Consider the following 6681-nt stretch of genomic DNA (forward strand, 5'->3'; position numbering starts at 1 on the left):
TTCTCGATCATCCAGAGTGGGGAAATGAAGCAGACAACGAGTCAACGGACAATTCAAGCGGAAACGAAGAAACTATAACGAATGTCCGATTTTATGATTTTCCGAACCAAACTAAACAACGCCAGAAACGCTATAGAGCAAAGAAAAAAACAAAGGGGGTTAGAACCAATCCGATGCCTAGAATAAGAGGAAAAAATCAATTCCTAATGCTAGTAAAGGCGGAAGATTGTGTTAAGGACAAGATTTCTGGAAGAATGAGAGGCAATGATCAAAAGAGCTTACGAAAAGACAAAAGAGGCTCAAGAAATCAAGTTCAAAGGAATGGAACGAAAACAGAAACAGAAAAAATAGAAAAGAACAAGCGCAACAGAGAACACACGGAGTCCAAGTTAGAACGTAGAAACAAGTACAGAGAGCTCAAGAAAACTCTGAAAGAAGTTTGGACAACAGAATTTGAGAGTGGAGAGGACGAAAACGCCAAAATCAAGGAAAACATGGATGTTCCCTCTCACTATAGGAAATTCACAATAGAGGATAGGAAGGTGGTATTAACCCAACCTATTCGAGAGAGAAGGGAGAACGAATCTTATGACGGACCGGAGGATGCAAAAAAAGTTGATTTAGCAGCTCCAGGTGAGCCACTTAGACCGGTGTACATAGCCACAGATTTGTCTCCAGGTGAGGAAGAGAGACTTTTGAGTCTTCTCAGAGAGTATAGGGATGTGTTTGCATGGTCTTATAAGGACTTAAAGGGAGTTGACCCATCGATATGCCAACACACAATCCCATTGAAACAAGACGCAAAGCCTAGTAGACAGAGACCATACACATATAATGATACGTTTGCTAAGCGAATCAAAGAAGAGATAGATAAGCTAATGGAAGCTGAATTCATATACGAGATTGAACACACCGATTGGGTATCTCCGATTGTGGTGGTACCCAAGAAGAACGGAAAACTCCGAGTGTGTGTCAACTTAAAGAAAGTGAATGCTGCAACAATCAGGGACAATTATCCCCTGCCGATAACTGATCATGTTCTAGAGCGTGTATTAGGGAAAACATCATACTCTTTTCTTGATGGTTTTTCAGGATATAACCAGCTAGCCATAGCACTGGAAGATCAACATAAAACAGCTTTTGCAACGGAGTGGGGAATTTATGCTTATCGGGTTATGCCTTTTGGTCTAACCAATGCTCCCGCAACCTTCCAGAGACTGATGACGCATGCTTTCAAAGAATACTTAAGGTTGTTTCTAGAAATATACATGGATGACTTATGTGTACATTCTCTTCTGAGAGATGAGCATCTAGAACACCTAAGAAAAGTATTTGAGAAATGTAGGACATATCGCATTTGTTTCAATCCTGAGAAATGTGTGTTTATGGTCCGACATGGCAGAATTCTGGGACATATTGTCTCACAAAACGGAATATCCACGGATTTAGAGAAGATAAAAGTTATAGTGGATATGCCTATACCAACCAATGCGAAACAAGTACAGAGCTTTATGGGACATTGCGGATATTATAGACGATTCATTTACATGTACGCTATAATAGGCCAACCACTTTACAGGCTAATAGTGAACTTTGAATGGACAGAGGAGTGTGAGGAATCGTTCAAGAAATTGAAAGAAGCACTCATTACTGCTCCAGTCTTGAAATCACCAGATTGGGAGAAAATATTCCATGTGCATATAGATGCTTCGGCATATGCAATAGGATGCATTCTGGCTCAGCCAGAAGAAGGAAACATGGATTTTCCTATCTGTTACGCCAGTCGACAGCTCAACAGTGCAGAGAAGAATTACACCACAACAGAGCGAGAGGGATTAGGAATGATATATGCTGTGAAGAAATTTCGGCATTATCTTCTAGCCAACAAGTTTGTGTTTTTTACAGATCACCAAGCTTTGCTCTACCTAGTGAATAAACCATGCAATACCGGGAGAATAGTGAGATGGTTCATTATCTTGCTGGAATTCGACTTCACGGTAGTAGTAAAGAAAGGAAAAACACATCTTAGAGCTGATCATCTTTCGCGATTGACGAATGGAGAAGACCCTATAGGAGTAGATGACGACATGCCACATGCCAGACCGAAGTGGTCTCAAAATGTCGTTAGCCTATTAACCTATGGAGGAGAGTTTGATAAAAGAGAATACAACCAGAAACATATTGCTATTCAGCAATCCAAGAATCTTCAATTGGTTGCAGGAAGGTTGTATCAATTGGGAAATGATCATGTTTTACGATTATGCATCAATCCTGAGGAATATAATATGTATCTGCGTGAAGCACATGTTCAGGAATGTGCATTTCATTGTTCAAGAAGGAACACATATAGGAATTTGTTACAATTGGGAGTCTATTGGCCAGGAATGAAAGAAAGCGTACATGAATATGTCACTGTATGTATTGTATGTTCATCAAAACCGCCAGCAGAGTATTCGACATTATATCAGATAATGATCGCTCCAGAATGGAGTCAATATATTGTTGAATATCTCACAAATAGAACTTTTCCAGAAGGAACGTCAAAAGCCCGTCAGAAATCTGTAGAGATAGAAGCTAGAGATTACGCTTTAATAGGAGATCAACTCTATAAGAGATGTAAAGACAACCAGCTTAGGATTTGCGCATCAGAGTCTGATTATGTGATAATCCTAGAGCAAGCTCATGGAGGAGTAGGTGGAGGCCATTTCTCAGGTGATAAGACAGCAAAACTCGTCTTAGCCGCAGGAATATGGTGGCCAACATTACATATGGACGCTGAGGAATACGTTAGACGGTGCGATGACTGTCAGCGGACCAAAGTACCACTTAAAAGAGATGATATGCCGCTTAGACCAATGATGGGGGCAAGAGCTTTTGCAAAATGGGGGATTGATTATGTCGGACCCATTTTACCTCCTGCATATAAGACTCATGCACAATACATCGTTGTGGCTACAGACTATCTAACAAAGTGGGTAGAAGCAAAGGCAACTCAAAAAGCAGATGCCAGGACCACGACACAATTTCTATATGAATACGTCTTTGTACGATATGGATTGCCAATAGAAATTGTGAGTGATCGAGGCACACATTTTATAAATGAAGTGATAGAGATCCTTCTAGATGAATTCATGGTAATCCATAGGAAATCAGCCCCGTATCATCCACAAGCAAACGGACAAGCTGAAGCAACAAACAAAACCATATGCACGGTCCTTACAAAGATTGTATCTAAGTCGAGAACTGACTGGACCAGAAGTTGCATTCAACATTATGGGCATATAGGGTAGCATATAAAACATCAATAGGAACGACCCCATATAACATGGTTTTTGGGCTAAATGCTATCTTACCAATAGAATTCTTGATTTCAACCTTAAGGGTGGCTAAGGATCTAGAGTGGACAGGGCACGAGCTTTCTGATAGAATAGATGACCTGGAAAAGCTAGATGAGCTTCGCCTAAAAGCAGTAGCTTCTATCTACGCTCAAAAAAGGCGACAAAAGGAATTTTTTGATAAGCATGTGAGGACTAAAGAGTTTAAGGTTGGGGACTATGTCCTAGTTTACACTCTGAAACAGCATGCTAAGAAGCTTAAAAAGAGAGGGATGGGACCTCTGGTGATTAAAGATCTATCACCAAGTGGAGCCGTCAAGCTTGCTACATTAGACGGAGAAGAAATGCCCAATTGGATTAGTGGATGCAGAGTGAAAAAGTATCTTTTGCCGCTAACCCAAGACATGCTTCTCAAAATACATCAAGAAAAGCTGCGTGTCCAGAAAAAGAAAATGATTTTGGAGGAAGCGCAAGCCGAGGCGAAGGAAAGAATGGAGAAAAGAAAACTACTGCGTCAGAAACAACGCAATGAAGGAGCAATACGAATAAACGCAGTCAGTATAAGAGAAATGGATAATGACAAAGAAGAACCCATCATTGAATGCAAAGTAGGAACCAACCAAATCAAAGCCAGAGCACTATTGGATTCAGGAGCTCAAGCTAACCTACTTTCACTCAGTTTGTATAGACAATTGACAAATGACACTAAACTACAAACTGCCAAGCAAGAGTTAAAGAGTTACTCTGAGACTTCAATCAAAACTGTCGGATGCACAGTTTTACATATACAGATTAACCGTTATGTGTATCCTCATATGTTTTACGTGGTTGAAGACCAAGCTACACAACAACCATTATTGCTAGGACAACCATGGCAGAAGCAATACAATGCAATGATTGACTGGAGTTCTAAATCAGTGCTTATCAAATACGAAGGTGAAAGTCAATCAGTTAAGTTCACCAAAGGAGAAGAGCCAACTCTAAAGGACGAATCCAAAGACAAAGGTAAACAACAACCAGAGAAAAAGAAGAAGCAATGGCAACCAAAAGTTTCTATACAACCGGATTACTCTTCGACGAGGAATTCTCAACAGTGGATAAGGAAGACAAGCAATAATATAACAGCTCAACCTTGGGAAAAAACAGAGTCAAAGTTGGTATGGAGACCAAAAAAGGTTGTGCCAGAGAACACAAAGGTAGAAAACAGAGTCTTCAATACCAGACAACAGAGTGATTCCAGACAATCAAGGACAGTGAAACAGATCTGGATTCCAAAGAAATTCATGACGGCACAAAGCCATAGCAAGAAAATTTGGATCCCAAAGATTTGTAAACAGGAACTCCCTTCGGTACGATCAACGGACACTCCTAGGTAGTTCAAGTCGAGGAAATCAACACAAAGAACAAAGCAGGTTTGGGTCGCAAAGAGTTTGTGGCAAGCACAAGTGAAGCGGAAGCAGATTTGGATTGTGAAAAAGAACAACACAGTAAAGAAGAATCCATCTACTGATTCTACTACCGAAGTGCCAAAACCAACCCAAAACCCGACCACCAATCCTTCAATCAAACAAAGAGCAGCTTTATTGGAAAGACTGTTGTATCATCGCTCTACAATTGCACTGGGAACTTATGACCAAAACAACTACATTGCTTCGCCCACAGACACTTCATAGTCGTCCGGGAGGACTCAGACTAGGAGGGGGGGAGGTATACAGGTATACAGGAGTTACAAAGCAGCTACAAGCGCCAAAAACAAAGAAAAACAAAAATTATATTACAAGGGCAGTGTCTTACATGATTTTGCAATTTTTATGTTTGATTGCGGATATTGATAATATTTATGCCCTTATATACCTTGTTTTGCAACAAGAAGAGATCAAATGATGAATTTGGGTCTCTAGACGTGTAAATATCACTAAATAAGAGTGTTTTTGGAGCAAAAAAAGTAAAAAAAAGTGGTAATCCAAGTCCAGAAATCACGAATAAGTGTATATTCATATACACAGGGTTACCAGCTATTTATCGTGTATGTTTGGAATTTTTTGGCTTCAATTTGCTATTTTTCTTTATTTTTTATGATTTTCTTAATAAAAGTAAAAGAAAAATAAAAAAGCAGGTGAAATGAGATCGGAAAAAAGAAAAGAATAGACGGTGATGGTCCTAATGACAAGGGCAACCCATGGTAAAAATTGGGTACAATTCTGAAAAAGTTGCGGAAAGCCCGAAATGACAGAATTTTGGCAAAGTGGACAGATTTCTCAGAAACAGGTCAAACGGAGTCCAAATTGAGAAATTTCAAACCCTAAAGTGCACTTCACGACGAGATAGGAGCACATGTCAAAATTGGTAACAAGTGATCCGGGAAGCCCGAAGTTAAGTATTTTTCACATCACTTTCAAGCTCATTTCCACTATTACCTTCTTGGAGAGAGCAAAGAGCACACAGGAGCATCCGATCTTCTACCGCCTTCTACGACTGCTACGAGAGCTCAGAGGACACCAGACATGAGAGGTAGACTCGTTGCCATTAGCTTTTGATGCTTATCGTTAACTTTTGTCGCGAATGACCAAAACCAAGAAACAAGAGCAGACGGGGAATGGGGAAGAACGCTAGGTAGGGGCACAACCGCCTAACCAAACCTTGCAAGAACTTAGAGGTGGGTTACCCTAACATAGAAGATGGGTTTCTAACACTCAAAGCTCGAGAAAGAACGACTTGAAAAACCCTAGGTCAACAGAGCCTGCAGGAGGCAAACAGGAAAAAGTTGTCGAAACGACACAAAACTTCTCAGGAAGCTTAACAACATCGAGGGCAATGCAACCATGGAGTATCTCCGGGTTTGGATCACCAAAAGTAGGTCGGAACAACCGATTCGGCTGCGGACACACAAAGCGTCATTTTGGCATAACGGCTAAAATTGACGACCAAATGACATGAAACTTCACAAGCAGCTTCAAATATACATGGATGACTTATGTTTGCAAGCAAAACCCAAAAGAAAGCTGATTCACTTACCGATGGTGAAAAAGACGCTTTCGGGTCACCAAAAGTAGGTCGGAACAACCGATTCGGCTGCGGACACACAAAGCGTCATTTTGGCATAACGGCTAAAATTGACGACCAAATGACATGAAACTTCACAAGCAGCTTCAAATATACATGGATGACTTATGTTTGCAAGCAAAACCCAAAAGAAAGCTGATTCACTTACAGATGGTGAAAAAGACGCTTTCGGGCAACCAAATGGAGAAAGATGGAGAACGGGGAGCCAAAGTCAAGTTCAACCAAATAGGTGGCTTCACAACATATCCATTGAGCTGGAAATGCAACTCTCGAGAAGAAAAGT

Source organism: Adiantum capillus-veneris, chromosome 8 (assembly GCF_014529385.1).
Source record: "Adiantum capillus-veneris isolate H3 chromosome 8, ASM1452938v2, whole genome shotgun sequence".
In the NCBI taxonomy this organism is placed as follows: domain Eukaryota; kingdom Viridiplantae; phylum Streptophyta; class Polypodiopsida; order Polypodiales; family Pteridaceae; genus Adiantum; species Adiantum capillus-veneris.